General features: G+C 40.4%; 1 pseudogene; it reads right to left on the bottom strand.

Annotated features, from left to right (window-relative positions):
- Positions 1-13197: 13197 nt before the first annotated feature.
- Positions 13198-14256, bottom strand: LOC130854196 (ADP-ribose pyrophosphatase, mitochondrial-like; annotated as a pseudogene).
- Positions 14257-16943: the final 2687 nt, after the last annotated feature.

Below are 16943 nucleotides of genomic sequence, written 5' to 3'. Positions count from 1 at the left end.
TGGATGTGTTCACCCACCTGGAAGCTTCCCAAACCCCTTACTATTGGGATTTTATGGAGGCTTCCTCCCATAGGCATGAGCAATTATTATTTTTTTAAACATTGGCTATTTTTAAATTTTATTTATTTATTTATTTATTGGCTGTGTTGGGTCTTTGATGCTGCACACGGGCTTTCCCTAGTTGCGATGAGTGGGGGCTACACTTCATTGCGGTGCTCAGGCCCCTCATCACAGTGGCTTCTCCTGTTTGCAGAGAACGCACTCTAGGCCTGTGGGCTTCAGTAGCTGCAGCATCCAGGCTCAATAGCTGTGGTACAGGGGCTTAGTTGCTCCGTGGCATGTGGGATCTTCCTGGAGCAGGGATTGAACCCGTGTCCCCTGCATTGGCAGGCGGATTCTTAACCACTGTGCCACCTAGGAAGTCCGGCATGATCAATTATTAATTCCATTTCCAGCCCCTCTTTCTTCCCTGGAGAATGAGGAGTGGAGCTGAAAATCCAAGCTTCTAATCATAGCTTGGTCTTTCTGGTGACCAGTGCCCATCCAGGAGCCCAACTGGAATCACCCCATTAGAACAAAAGATGTTCCTAATGCTCTAATCATAAAGGAAATGACAAAGGATTTAGAAACTCTATGCCAGGAACCAGGGGCAGAGGCCAATACATATTTTCTATGATCTCCCATCATGGTTAACCAAGGAATAAGCTGCTGCATTCAGGATTAAAAGAGAGTGAAATTTTTCATTGTGTTTGTTTTGGTAGGTTATTAACCAAATCAAGCTAACTTAATGAAACAGTGCCTCTCCATAATACAGATTATACAGCGATATTTTAGAATCTATAACAACATTAAAACCACCAAGAGTTTGAGAACTTATAAATATAAGATTCTCCCTGCACCATGCCAACACAATCTAACAGCATCCCAGAGTGAGAAGCCAGAAAAGAATTTTCTTCATTAAATTGCAAGTTGCTGCAATGTCTTTTCTCCCAAAAGTAATCTGAAAAAATCAAAGGTCCTATTGCTCTGGAAAAGAAATAATGGTGAAAGAATACTCGTCTAATAAAACAAACACTTCTGGTGAGAAATGTAAGTCATGAATTTGCATTACATTCAAGACGACAATTAATTTTTCTAAAATACCCTGCACAGCCACACAGATTTTCTATTTGAAATTAATGTTTATTACATTCAAAATGTGGGGGAGGGGAACAGCAGCAAAGCTTATTCCATAAGTAAATAATTTCATTTGCCAAAAAGTGTCCTGTAATTTTCCATGATTTACCCAGCCACAAACACAAACTCCTTCAGCATTCCTATGCGTTCCTTCCAACTGAAATCTTAGTCCTACGTGTGGCTCCTGCTTCATTCTTCCTCTATGTCAGACAAGTCTTGAAGAGTCTGCCTTTATGATACTTTTCTAATTCTTTTCTTCCCCAAGTTGATCCGAGGTCTAACGTAATGGGAATAGAAATAGAAAGTGGATAAATTTACAGTACTTTTGGGTTTGTTAGCCAAGCAGTGATGAAAAAAAGAGAAAATACCATGTAGTGAGTACCTACAATGTGCCAATAAATAAGTTTATTTAATTCTTAAGAGGTGGATATTGTTATCCCAGTTTACTTATGAGGAAACTGAGGCTCAGAATGTTTGAATGAGGTCCTTCAACTACTGAGCTGTAGAATTCAGATTCAATTCCAGTCAGTCTATCTCAAAAGGCTGTGCTCTCCCACTGTATCTTATCTGGGTGAACATTCCCAGGTGGCTTTGTTGTCTATGATAAATGAATAATTTGGACTCAGATAATTAAAAAGTGAACCTTCCTGGTTTTAACTAATAAGAAATGTAAGAAAATTACCTTGTATTAATGTGTAATCCTAGTTTTAGATTTTAGTATGGACATGACTTTATAACTTCATACTTTGATTAAGCTCAATTAATAAGCTGCCTATATAATAAATTTTGCTTGCCCCTCTCCCCAGATAATAAAACTCAGCACTTTGTAGATAAACCTGCTCTCTTATTTTAGCTTCAGTGGATATCAGCAATTTAAGCTGAGATTTCAACTAATTTAGGATATCTCATTTTGGATCAAATTATCTGATACATGATGCAATGGATCAGCCAGAAAGCCGCCATTGCTAAATGACATTTCTTCATTAAAAAAAAATTTAGCCTCAAATGCTTAGCTTTATTAAAACGTATTTTACCCTGTTCAAGTGATATTATATTCTTTGTTAGGTTATTTTAAAATACTAATTTTATTTCTTTAAATTATTTTCAGGTTTGAAACCTAAAATATGTCATTATCACAAATTAAACAATGCAGATATGCATAAAGAGAAATATCATAGAAGAGATGAGGTTAGAGAAATAGGCGGAGGCCAGTTTATGTTGGTCCTACGGGTCACATGTTGGTCCTATGGGTCAGATAAAGGAGTCTGGACTTGATTCACACTTGGTAGGAAGCCAATGGAAGATTTTAAGCGGGAGAATAACATAATCTGATTTATGTTTTAAGAAAAGCACTCTGGCAGCCATATGAAGAGTGGATAAAAACTCTCCAGAAGGTGGACATAGAGAAACCTACCTCAACATAATAAAGGCCATATAAGACATACCCACAGCAAACATCATTCTCAATGGTGAAAAACTGAAAGCATTTCCTCTAAGATCAGGAACAAGACAAGGATGTCCACTCTCGCCACTACTGTTCAACATAGTTTTGGAAGTCCTTGCCACAGCAATCAGAGAAGAAAAAGAAATAAAAGGAATCCAAGTTGGAAAAGAAGAAGTAAAACTGTCACTGTTCACAGATGACATGATACTATACACAGAAAATCCTAAAGATGCCAGCAGAAAACTACTTGAGCTAATCAATGAATTTGGTAAAGTTGCAAGATACAAAATTAACACACAGAAATCTCTTGCATTTCTATACACTAACAATGAAAGATCAGAAAGAGAAATTAAGGAAACAATCCCATTCACTATTGCAACAAAAAGAATAAAATACCTAGGAATAAACCTGCCTAAGGAGGTAAAAGACCTGTACTCAGAAAACTATAAGACACTAATGAGAGAAATCAAAGACGACACAAACAGATGGAGGGACATACCATGTTCTTGGATTGGAAGAATCAACATTGTGAAAATGACTATATTACCAAAAGCAATTTACAGATTCAATGCAATCCCTATCAAATTACCAATGGCATTTTTCACAGAACTAGAGCAAGAAATCTTACGATTTGTATGGACACACAAAAGACCCCAAGTAGCCAAAGCAATCTTGAGAAGGAAAGATAGAGTTGGTGGAATCAGGCTTCCTGACTTCAGGCTATACTACAAGGCTACAGTGATCAAGACAGTATGGTACTGGCACAAAAACAGAAAAGTAAATCAGTGGAACAGGATAGAAAGCCCAGAGATAAACTATGGTCAACTAATCTATGACAAAGGAGGCAAGGATATACAATGGAGAAAAGGCAGCCTCTTCAATAAGTGGTGCTGGGAAAACTGGACAGCTACATGTAAAAGAATGAAATCAGAACACTCCTTAACACCATACACAAAAATAAACTCCAAATGGATTAAAGACCTAAATGTAAGGCCAGACACTATAAAACTCCTAGAGGAAAACATAGGCAGAACACTCTTTGATGTAAATAACAGCAAGATCTTTTTTGATCCACCCCCTAGAATAATGGAAATAAAAACAAAAATAAATAAGCGGGATCTAATGAAACTTCAAAGCTTCTGCACAGCAAAGAAACTATAAGCAAGATGAAAAGACAACCCTCAGAATGGGAGAAAATATTTGCAAATGAATCAACAGACAAAGGATTAATCTCCAAAATATATAAACAGTTCATCCAGCTCAATATCAAAAAAACAAACAACCCAATCAAAAAATGGGCAGAAGACCTAAATAGGCATTTCTCCAAAGAAGACATATGGATGGCCAAGAGGCACATGAAAAGCTGCTCAACATCACTAATTATTAGAGAAATGTAAATCAAAACTACAATGAGGTATCACCTCACACAGGTCAGAATGGGCATCATCAGAAAATCGACAAACAGTAAATGCTGGAGAGGGTGTGGAGAAAAGGGAACGCTCTTGCACTGTTGGTGGGAATGTAAATTGATACAGCCACTGTGGAGAACAGAATGGAGCTTCCTTGCAAAACTAAAAATAGAGTTACTATATGACCCAGCAATCCCACTGCTGGGCATATACCCAGAGGACACCATCATTCAAAAAGACACATGCACTCCAATGTCCATTGCAGCACTATTTACAATAGCCAGGACACAGAAGCAACATAAATGTCCATCAACAGATGAATGGATAAAAATATGTGGTACATATATACAATGAAATATTACTCAGCTGTAAAAAGCAATGAAACTGGGACATTTGTAGAGACATGAATGGACCTAGAGATTGTCATTCAGAGTGAAGTGAGTCAGAAAGAGAAAAATATCATATATTAAAACATATATGCAGACTATAGAAAAATGGTACAAATCAACCGGTTTGCAAGGCAGAAATAGAGACACAGATGTAGAGAACAAACATATGGACACCAAGTGGGGAAAGTGGGGAGGGTTGGGGAGGAATGAATTGGGAAATTGGGATACCAAATTGTACACTCTAAATATATGCCGTTTACTGTCTGTTAACTGTATCTCAATAAAAGTTCTTAAAAAAAAAAAAAAAGGCCCCTTAGTAAAAGAGAGCTTGCACTCTAGCACTCTACAGAGACAGACAGAAATTAAATTAAAAAGTAAACACATGCTTACATAGTTACAACTATAATAAAAGCTATGCAAGAAAAACACAGGTTGTTATTGAGAGTTCATCATAGAATTTGGCTGTCTAGGCCAAGTGCATGCATTGTTGAATTTTGTTAAAATTTCTCTTCGATATTTCCAAGAAGCGTGTTTTTTCCACACATTTGTTTAAGGAAGGGTCAGAACACAGGACTACAAATTATTTTATGAAGAGTCGGAACACAGGCCTGCAATTTATGAAACATCTTCATATCCTGAAACAGTACATGCAAGCAGTATATTATGTCATAATAAGAGCCACCTAAAATTATGGTGAGTCTCTTTATAGCAAAACGTGGACTGTCAACAAGCTTTTATGGCTTGTTTTGGTGACTTTAGCTCTGGACTATCTTTTCAAAGATGTTGGTATAGTGAAAAGTCTTGGACGATAGAGATAATGTTTCCTGCCAGAGGAAAGGGCAGATTCGCTTATAGCCTCAGAAGCTGGGCGTGATTACCGTCTAGTATAGTACAGATAGTACTCCCCTACTCCCTGGAGAAAGGGGAGGCACATTTAATGCCCATTTTAAAAGATGTGGGTGTTCTAGGCTCAGGGTTCCTCTCCTGTGACACAATCCACTGTGTTAACGCAAATGTGCAGGTCATATTCAGCCCTCTTGCTTCATGCTGTGGGAACTGGGGCTTGGGGAACAGTGCAAAAACTACTGATACTCTGGCTGCGGATACCGCTGTGAGTAATGAACGGTCCTTTGTCTTATGTCTTCTAACTGCATCCGTGAATTTGTGGCAGGTTAAGTTGGTAGTTTGCAATAAGGTAAAAGCTTAGACCCTTTAAAGCTTTTAATAGTAACTAACAGAGAGGTAGGAACAAGAGTTCTTATTTGTTCTTTTTGTTTTAGAATGGCAAATTCTAAAGCACATACAGATCTATTATTTGAGTCTTGCTTGAGACAAACAACTGTGACTTGGAAGAGTTCACGATTCTTGTTTTAAAAAGAATCCTTTTCCAGAAAGGATTGCCTGTTTATTTCATAACAATAATATTAATAATAATTAAAATGCGTATCCTCTAAAAAAAAAAAAGTGGATCACAAAGGAGGGCCAGGGTGGGATCCAGAAGGCCAGTTGAGCGGTGTGGTTGATGTTGGGGAAAAGACAGTGGTAACTGGGAATGGTGGAGCAGCAATGGAAACAGAAAGAAGGGTCATGTTTGAGGACCGAGCTATGGATGGCAGCACTTTCTGAAATGGAGAATAAGCGAGAAGCAGGATGCTTCCCTAGTTGCAAGATTTATATGTGTGCATGTTTGGGGGATGGAGTGGCCCCTAGAATTTAATCCTATTCTGCTGCTCATATACATTTTGTAATTTTCCAGTTGCGGCCAGGAGACTCTAGAGTGGTCCCCATGACCCCAACTTCCTGGTGCTCATGCTTTGTGTCATCCTCTTGCCTGTGATTTGTTTCTAACTAATGGAAAGTAGCAAATGTGACAGAATGTACATAAACACATATTCATGACTCCATTACATAACGTTGTAACCCACTTTTTCTAGGAAACTCTCTCTCTTGTTGGCTTTGGAGAAGCAAGCTGTTTATTGTGAACTGGCCTTTGAAGAGGTCCAAGTGGCAGCAATTCTGATTAAGAGCCAGCAAGATACTGAGGCCCTCAGTGCAACAACCTGAAATGAATTAAATGCTGCCAAGCACTACATGAGTTTGGAAGCAGATCCTTCCCCAGTCGAGCCTCAGATAAGGCAGCAGCCCCAGTCTATGGCCTTTTGATACCCTAAGGCAGCTAAGCTGAGCTCAGATTCCTGATCCACAGAAACTGTGACATAATAAATATGTCACTTTCAGTATATTTGAGGTAATATCATTAAGTAGAAATAGATAACAAAATGGTGCAGATCAACAGGTTTGCAAGGCAGAAATAGAGACACAGATGTAGAGAACAAACATATAGACACCAAGTGGGGAAAGCGGGGGTGGGGGATGATTGAGGTGGAATGAATTAGGAGATTGGGATTACTATATATACATCACTAATAAGAAAAAAAAATCAAATTGTACACTTTAAATGTATGCCGTTTATTGTATGTCAATTATATCTCAATAAAAGTTCTTAAAAAAAAGAAATAGATAAATAATACACCAATTTTCTTAAACTATTTTCTTCAAAGAAATTATAGTCATAACAGGATTTAGATTTCTCCCTTATATAAATTCCCATTCCTGTTTTGAAAATTTTGCTTTTTATAAATATGTAATATTTATAAATGTGTAAGTCTATATACTCTTTCCAATAACATACATATAAAAGTAATGCAAATATCTGTCAATTTAACACTTACATAATTATAAGCTACAAGGAAACTTGGATAGGTGAAGCAACTTGCCCAAGTTCCTACAGCTAGTTAGAGACAAATCCAAGAACAAAACTTACCACACTGAGATGTGATTTTCACATTCACATAACATATCGGAAAGTCTTGACAATCTTCCATTTTTAAAGTGTGTACTATCAAAACCTTTCAAGAACTCCCAAAAGGCAAAAATTTTCTCACCTAGAAAGGAAAGTATACTGCCATATGTGAACTTTAGCATCATGAAATTCATCAGAGGTAAATCAAGTGACTTTTATTGTATTATTATCCTTCCTTCGCTCTAAAGTTTTTAATAAGAAAGGAGAAAATGGTTTTTAGCTTTTATATTTTACTCAGGGTCTTATTAAATACATCTGCAGGCATAGGAGATGCTGAAAAAAAAGGAAAGCACAGCCCCTGCTCTCAAAAAGCTGCTAGTTTGAAGTGGCACAGATAGATTTGTCTTGGCTTAATATAAGGCTGTCTTAAAATGTTTCATTTGGCCCTGATAAGAAAGCATAAATGATAATACATGCAAAGTGCCTGGCACAGAGTAAATGTACCCATTACTGACTATACCAAACAGAAAGGACAAGGGAGGTGGCCAGGGACAGCATGTACCAAACTTTAAGCAAGTGATGAAGCAAACCTCGCCACCCTATTACTTCATAATTACCCATAATCTAACTTTCAACAGTTTGTCATCCTATTTGATAAAAACCCTGATAAAAGAAAAGAGAATGTTCAGCCACATTGCTGAGAGTAACTGGAAATGATTCATCAAAGAGAACAATTGCCCAACACTTGCAAGGTGGAGAAAGTGGCAGAAAGTTGCACCAAAACAAATACTTTTGGACTAACGCTAGAAGCCTGAGAAATGTTAATAGGTAAACTGCAGGGCTGAGAAGGCAAAACCTGCTAGCTCTTCGATTATTTCTGGCAGACACTTATTAAGTACCTACTGTGGATCAAACTCCGTGCTACACACTGGGGATGTAAAAATGATTAAGATACAGTCTTTGGCTCCAAAAAAAAAAAGAAATTGTATTAGAGTTCTGCGACCATGGGGTTTCTTTACAGGGTGATGAAAACGTCTAACAGCGATTGTGGTGGTGATTGTACAACCTTGTGAATATAGTTAAAACCATTGAATTGTACACATTTTAAATGGGGAGCTGTATGGTGTGTGAATTCTTATCTCAATGAAACTGTTAGAAAAAAAGGCACAGTTAATGTTGGATTCTTGAGTGTTCAAATGGCCACAATACTTCACACCTCTCTGTGTCTGTGCACTTTGCCGTGTGATTTTCCACTTCCCCTCACTGAAGAGATAGACTCATTTCCCCACCCATCAAATGTGGAGGTCACCTTATGACTTGCTATTTCTAATAGAATGCAGGGAAATGACATTGTGCCAGTGCTGAGCCTGGGACTCAAGAACCCTTGTGTGTTTCCATTTGACCTTTGCTCCACTGCCATTGCCATGAGAACATGCTTAGATAGGAGATGAAAGACATGTGGTACAGCCTAGATTCTCTTTAATCATCCTGAGGTCATCCTAGATGAGCCAAAAGCCAGCCAACTCCCAGACATGAGCCCAGTCTTGACCAGAAAAACCACCCAGTCAAGCCCAGTCCTAGTGGTCAATCTTCAAACTTACAAATTTGATATATATATATATATTTTTTTTTTTTAATATTTATTTATTTATTTAATTTATTTATTTATTATTTTTGGCTCCATTGGGTCTGCGTTGCTGCGTGAGGGCTTTTCTCTCTAGCTGTGGAGACCAGGAGCTACCCTTCATTTTGGTGCAGTGGCTTCTCTTGTTGCAGAGCATGGGCTGTAGGTGTGCAGGCTTCAGCAGTTGCAGCATGTGGGCTCAGTAGTTGTGGCTTAAGGGCTCTAGAGCGCAGACTCACTAGCTGTGGCACACGGGCTTAGTTGCTGCACCACATGCGGGATGTTCCTGGACCAGGGATCAAACCCGTGTCCCCTGCATTGGCAGGCGGATTCTTAACTACTTTGCCACAAGGAAGTCCCGATATTTTGTTTTAAGCCACTGCGTTTTGGGATTTTTTTTTTTTTTTTTTTTTTTGGCAGAAATAGGTAACTGACACAGTGGGATAACTCAGCATTCGAGTGCCATCCCATGAACTTGAAGGAAGACAGTAGAGAGGATAATGAATGAAACTCATAACTTCCCTGTCACCATCTCTTGCAGAGGAGTGGTGGGAGGGTTAGAACACATGCGTTCAGTTGTGTGTGCGTATGCGCACGAAAACACAGAAAAATATAAAAATATTTGTCAAAAGTAGTATAAGGTGGTTGGAAATTCCACAGTGACATTTTAAAACACAGCATGTACTGTTTACTATCTACTAGTGATTACAGTGAAAATTAATTTTTTCAACATCAAAGTTTAGCCAAACAACATCACAGATACAATACTCATACTAAAAAATGCACAACCTCAATCTATGCACGAGAAAATGTCAGAGTAATCCAAATTGTGGAATATTCTAGTTAAAACAACAGCAACAAAAAAACTGGCCAGTGCTTAGCAGTGTCAAAGTCATGAAAGACAAAAAAAAAAAATTTAGCTACTTTACAGGATTGGAGAAAATACAGGAGACACGACAATTAAATGAAATGTGGAATCCTTGGATTCTGGAACAGAAAAAGGACCTTAGTGGAACAATTAGCAAATTTTGAATAAGAGCTGTAGATTAGTTAATAGCAAAAACTATTAAATCAATATTAATTTTAGGTTTCAATAATTGTGCTATATAAATAAGTTCTCAACGTTTGTAGAAGCTGGGTGAAGGATTATATGGGAACTCTGTGCACTATTTTTGTAACTTGTTTATAAATCTAAAATTATTTCAAGATAAAAATCTTTAAATAAGACAGGCCAAGGGTAATATGATCACATTTATAATTTTTTTTTCAAAAGGGAAGAGTATGTAAAAAGCTGTTAACAGCAGCAAATAATGTGTTGACATGCCAAACACTATTCTAGATATTGGTGGTATAGTAATCAAAAATCAGACAGAAAAATCGCTAGACTCTCTTGTAAATAGAAATATACAGGATAATTTCAGCTGGTGCTACATACTATGTGGAAAATAAAACAGGGTAAATGTGTAGAAACGGATTAGGTGAGTTACATTAGGTAGCCAGGAACACTCTTTTCTGGGAAGTGCTATTTGAATGAGATCTGACTGACCCGAGGAGCCAACTTTGTGAAGATATGGAAGGGGCATTCTAGACATGGAAAAGCAAAGCAAAGGCCCTGGGGCAGAAGAAGCAAATATAGAGGATGCCAGGAAGGGAAAGGCTAGACTAGCCAGGGTGGAACGTAACCAGGTCAGACTAGAGCACAGGCCTGGGTAAAGAGTTTGTGTTTTATGTGAAAAAGGAAACCATTGGATGGTTTTAAGAGGGGTTGGACATGTGACTGACATTCTTAAACATGTCATTTCATTTTTTGTGGAAGATGACCTGCAGGAGGACAAGAGTGGAAGGAGGGAAGCCTGTTGGAGGCAACTTCGACTGTCTAAGAGGAGGAGGGTGGTGGCTTGATTAGGTAACAAAGTGGAAAGCAGTGAATGATTCCAGATATATTGTGTTGAAGGTGGAGCTGACTAAATTTTGCAGATAGATTGAATGTGGTCAGGGAAGGCGAGGAATCCAGGATTCCTCGTTTTCTTGTGCAACTTGGATGGATTTTGGTGCCAATTACCTTGGAAGAGTGATGGAGGAACAATATTCAAGAATTCTGTTCTGGATACATTAGAGACATTAGACCTTCATTATTTCGGGGGGGGGGGTGTAAGTGTATTTTTTTTTTTTAGGAACTTACATTTTTAAAAAAAAAAATGAAGTAAGTTTAGGGAACGTGCAAAATATGTTAGACCAACCAGGTGCCCCAATTATTCAAATAAAGACAGGGAGCATATCTCACCTGGAAAAGTTACTGAGCTGAGACTAATATATAGGACAGATGGCTCCATCCTTCAAACAAGCAGTTATAGCATTCACAAAGAAAAGCAATGTATTAAATTTGTTCCTGAGCGTGAACAATGGTGGGCATCCATGGGTGAACCTTTTTTACCGTTGTCATCACCCGTGTAAATACATCTTTCACGAGGAAAATAAATGAAACCATGCACATGTCCTTCAGGTTTAGGAAAGGGAACTCTGACCAAATGTGCACGTAGGAAGAGATACCATGGTGATTTCTTTTTCTTTTCTGTTTTAAAGGAACAACACACAGGGCGCCTGGGGACTATAGGAGGGTAACCACTGGAGGGACTATGGTATTCTGGCCAAGGGGGTGGACTGTGGAGCCCAAAAACCTGTTCTCTAATCCTGCCTCCGCCACTCACTGGTGGTATAACTTGCAAGTTCGGTAATCTCTCTGTGCCTCAGTTGTATTAGCTGTAAATTGTAGTAAACCCTGTGGTGCCTGCCTCTTCCCTTCCCCACATTCCCCTTCTCAACTGCTGGGAGTGTTTCCAGAAGATAGCGTTCACCTGTTAGCCCTCTTTGGGCATTGCCTTGGCTGGGGAAATTGTCTTTCCCAAGGTCACAGCCCCTTCCATGGGCAGCCCACATCCAATGACTCATCAACAAAGAGTAGAAAGGCCTGAACTTTCGCCCCAATTCAGGGCAGCTGGAGGAGTCTTCCCAGCTCCAGAGCTCCATATGAGGTTGACCGAGGGCTTCACTGGGCTTCAACCTCAACGTCTCACCCTACCCAATCCTGCTTCCTTCTCCTCCCTTCCCCAAGAGTGGATCCCAAGACCTCTCCCTGAGAAACATCTTGCAATGCTAATCACCCTCCCAGAGTCTGCTCCCTAAAGAGTCCAGCCTGTGAGGTAAGAGCACCCTCCTTCTCTTAGGGGGATCCTTAGGAATAAATGTCATATAATAAGGCACTTAAAAGCGTGTGCGCACATGGTAAGTGGAATATGTGTTAGCTGTTGTTATGGAAGTGTTTTCTTATGAGATTATCAACACCTACAAAACTACAAATAGTTTTCCCCTTTAGCCATAAAAGTTTCATCACAGTGGTTTGAGTTAATTTTCCATATATTGTATTATATACAAATAAAGTTAACTGGCTTCTTTTAGGTGATAAGAAAGGGAAGAAATGTATTTCTGGCCTATTTGTTGCTACTGGGATCCCCTCATTCTTGATTGTCAGGGGGCATCTCTGCAAACTGACTATAAACACATTCTCATTTATATATTGGGGTTTTTTTTAATGAAGAAAATGTAGATGTGAATTATATTTTTATTAGGCTGTGATTACATACATCTTCTGATAGAGACATCTTCATGCCAGGAATGGGCATTTGTAGGTTCTTCTGAGATGAGGGTCTCATCCTCTAAAATAAGGGGAAACAAATGTCTTGAGCTTAGTCCATTCTGTTCAGACAGAACAGTTGTGATAACCAGAGGGAGGGCTGGATATTAAGCTCATTTTGTCACTGCATCTTTTCCTGGTTCATGAGTACTTGATCCTTATGGACTAAAATAGAGATGGAACTTTTCCCATAAAACTGAAGGTTCTAAAAACAAGAATAACCAGAGAGCTTCTGTACTTGAAAGCCGTGAATACAAGATCACATAAAGCTAAATTTGAAAAACAAATGTTATCCCCAAAATCAGATTATACATTAGATTAAACCAGAGTCTAACACATCAGGAGAAAGAAAGAACTGACAAATGCAAGCTGGATGAAAAGTAGAGGCTATGGTGGGTAAGAATTTATCTTTGTTTTACCTGTAATTCTTCAAAAAGCATTAGTTGTATAATTTAGTTAAAGCCACGTATACAACATATACAACAGGTGACTATATTCTTCTTCCAATGGGAAAGCCAAAAATTTGTGATTCCATTCCCCCATATGAGTCTAATATTATTCCCTGATACAAAGCCTCCAGCCTGTGGACAGTCTGGGAAATAATCACCAAAAGAAGTAATCTTCCCATTCTGTTCAATGGGAATTCTGGGCAGTTTGCTTCTTATCTGTGATGGCCGTCGGGGTACACGTCTTCACTCCAGTGGGCACCTCATTTCTCAGCCACAAGTTGAATAAATTGGGAGTGGCTGGCGTAAAGCTTGAGTTCATCGTTAATGTCCACCCATCACACTTTCTTGGCATCATCACCAGCTTCCAGAGGAAGATGATCCATTACCTGCCCTGTTTCATCACGGTAGTTCACAGCCTCTGTCTCCACCCATGCGTTATCTGTGTTCCGGGGATCATCCACATAGCCAGTATAGACTACAGAGTGTTCCTGGCTGAATAGTTTGTGCAATTGTTTCTCCAACTCCTGTGTGTCAGCTCTGGATTTCTGTAAGGAGTTCATGGCTTCCTCACCAAATTCTCTCTTCAACATGGTACTGATCTTCTCTCCTGGATCCACCATCCCCCCTGGGATGGCCCATTCCCCACAGTCCTTCTTTTTGATGGCTACAAACTGCAGGATGTTTCTCCCAGAACCAGGGTGGGTAACTTCATTTCCCTTGCTATCCTTTCTCCACCTGGTTAAGATGGGATCTGCAGCATGACTGGGGCCCCAACGCCCCCAAAGCCCTCGGCCAACCAGCCCCGTCCCACCTGCAGGATTTCTAGGTCTACCATTTTCAACCTCATACCAACCGTTCTGGCTTCTTCTCTCAACATGCCCATCCTTTTCATTAAATTTAGGAGAGAAGTTCTTTTCACCCAAAAGAGGGTCTGCCCACGTGGGTCTGGCCAGGACAGAGACAGACGTATACTTGACACGTTTTGTACTCTGGCCACTCAACCAGCCAGCTCACTTTCTCGCTGGGGACCTGGCTTCGCTCCACTTTAGAGCCAGGGTATAGAGATGTCCTGGCCTTCTTGTGGGGCATCTCAGCCGTGCCGTTTGAAACTGACATGATGAAGTTTGGAGGAAACCCCCGTGAGGAAAACAGACTCCAGCCGGCCAAGATGTTGGGGCAGCTGTTGGGCCTGACTGCCACAGAGGCCAAGGCCACAGGGCTACGGAGAGAGACGTGGTCACTGAAGCCTTTGCCAGGCAGTGTCCAGCCATCCACTGCCTCGCAGGCTGCGGGGATTTCAGCGGTTCTCAGGTAGGGTGCTTCCAATGGCAACCACAGGGCTCCAGACCTCTCGGGACAGGGGTGGCGGGGTGGCACCCGCGCAGCTGAGCCGTGGGGGGTGGGCGTGGCGGCTCACCGCAGACCCCGCTCACTGCCCCCTGGGGCCATCCTTGGGTTTGTATTTTACATTGAAAGGTTTCAATGTCTGGAAGGGATTCCAAAGGGTTGAGAGCCTCCTTCCAACACCACCAACAAAATCAGCAAACAACAACAACAAAAGTGCTTTCTTAGCCGGGTATTAGCCTTATGGGTAGATTTGTTCACTAGGTCTAGGACCAGTGACCGTTTGGGAGAAGGCAGAGTGAACGTGTTGGAGGCTGTGGGGGACAAAAGGCTCCTTGTCTGAGATGCTCAAAAGCCTGGTGAGGGTGACCTCGAAGGAGAAAGCTCACTGGGTGCCCCCTGCACGGTCCTGGTGAGACACCCATGAGGCGCCATGCCTGCAGCATGGGGAACGGTTCCAAATCGCAGGCCCGTCATTTGCTAGCTGAATGGCTTACGCAGGTTGCATAAGCTTTATATTCAAAGGAGTACTGGCTACAGCATGCCAGGAGCTGTAAGCACAGAAGATTGTACTGAGGTCTGGATCCTGTGGCCTCTGGCCCTAAAGGATTCTGGTTGAGGAGGCAGCACATGCATTTAAAAACAGAAATACCACGGGAGGGGCAGTGCACCGTAATCCTTGAGAGTTGAACACAATCAGGTTCAAATCCCAACTTTCTCGCTTTAACTGGGATCTTCTTGGGCAAAGTTATTTAAATTACATACACACACTTCAGTTTCCTCAGGTGTAAGAGAGAAATAGAAATATCTACCTCACAGAATTGTGGCGACAATTAAGTAGGTTGTTACATGCAAAGCTGTTAGCACAAAAACCGGCCCATCGTGCATACTCACAAATGCTAGTTGTCATTACTATGCTTATCATGAACTTTTCCTTAAACTTTTTTGTTAATTAATTAATTAATTAATTTTTATTGGCTGCATTGGGTCTTTGTTGCTGCGTGCGGGCTTTCCCCAGGTGCCGGGAGTGTGGGCTACTCTTCCTTGGTGTGGCAGCTTCTCATTGAGGTGGCTTCTCTTGTTATGGAGCATGGGCTCTAGGTGTGCACAGGCTTCTGTAGTTGTGGTGCACAGGCTTAGTTGTGCCATGGCATGTGGGATCTTCCCAGACCAGGGATCGAACACGTGTCCCCTGCATTGACAGGTGGATTCTCAACCACTGTGCAACCAGGGAAGTCCCATCATTAACTTTTTGACCCTGCACCTTGAAAACTGTAGATTAGAGCAGGACAGTTGAAATGATCATAGGAATTGAGTGGCTCATGTATGAGGTCAGAGTTAAATAACCTACGATTCTCTGTCTGGAGAAATTCAGGCTGAAAAATAACAGCATCTAGGTCCTGAAATGATATGAGAAGTAGCAGCACAGGCTAAGTCATTATATCTAAGAAAACAAACCCTAGGGAAAGGTATCTGGACATTTGAAACAGATAGTTTTAGAACAAATGGAGTACTGTATACTCTAATTGAAACCCAAAGGATATTTAACATTTTCCAAAGTTTGCTCCATGTTACACCACTCCCATGAGAAAGATATTCAAGGAATAAATGATTTGATGGTCAAATATGTTTGGGAAATTCTACATATTTTATCGCCCTCCTTTACGAATTTAGGATTCACACAGTGTTTTAAAGATCCTGTGAATTCCAGTAGAAACAAATCAAATCAACCCAACAGTTTAATTCTGTTTCATCCAGTACTTTCCAAGCTACCTGACCAGGGAATACTTCTTTTATGCAATAGCTGGTATTATTTTAAGAACATGCTTCCTCAAGTGTGTTAGGAAAGTTTCAAAATGCAGATGTGTGGGGGGGGGGGGTAGATCTCTAACCAGCTGAAGCTACCATCATCACCACTATTGGAGGGTAGCTACTGAATACCCACTCACCACCCTCCTAAAGAACTCTAAACTGAATAAGCCAGGCTTCCAAAAGGCGTTGAAACCCAGAAATAGCTGGGACTATAGAGAACACAATGGTAGAAAAGAACTGAAAGTGGAGAAATATGGCAACTGGTCGTCATTACGCATCAGCATCACCATGAACACCGTCATTATTTTGAGAATTTGCTGTGTGCACTGTACAAAGTACCACAAGAAAAGAAAGATGATCGTTAAAGGACGTGGTCCCAACTCTGTAACTCATGTCTTCTTACGGCTGCATTTTTCAAAACATGGAATTCCTATTCTTCTGAGCCTCCTGGAAATGTATTAAGAAAACCACTGATATAAAAACTTAAACATGTTGGGAGAAGACACTTGTAAATTCCTCATATTATTATTTCCAGATATCATAATCTAACTCACCAGAAACAAATGAAGCAGTAGTCTTGGGCCTGGTTCTAGCTTCCCCATCGTAGGCTGTGTAGCTTTGCATCTGACACTTGGCTTCCCTGGGTCCTGATTCCTCACCACAAAAGGAATCAGATGGCCTCTCTTATCTACAAAAGTCCTTCTGGCTTTAGCCTTGTATGATTCCAGCATCTATGAAAATCTCATTATTGGAAGGCCAAGGTCAAATTCTATGAATCAAAAAGACCAGATGTTCAAATATA

The sequence above is a fragment of the Hippopotamus amphibius genome, chromosome 5 (assembly GCF_030028045.1).
Source record: "Hippopotamus amphibius kiboko isolate mHipAmp2 chromosome 5, mHipAmp2.hap2, whole genome shotgun sequence".
NCBI lineage: Eukaryota > Metazoa > Chordata > Mammalia > Artiodactyla > Hippopotamidae > Hippopotamus > Hippopotamus amphibius.
Note: the sequence above shows the minus strand (reverse complement) of the source record. Positions and strands in the feature narration are given on the sequence as shown.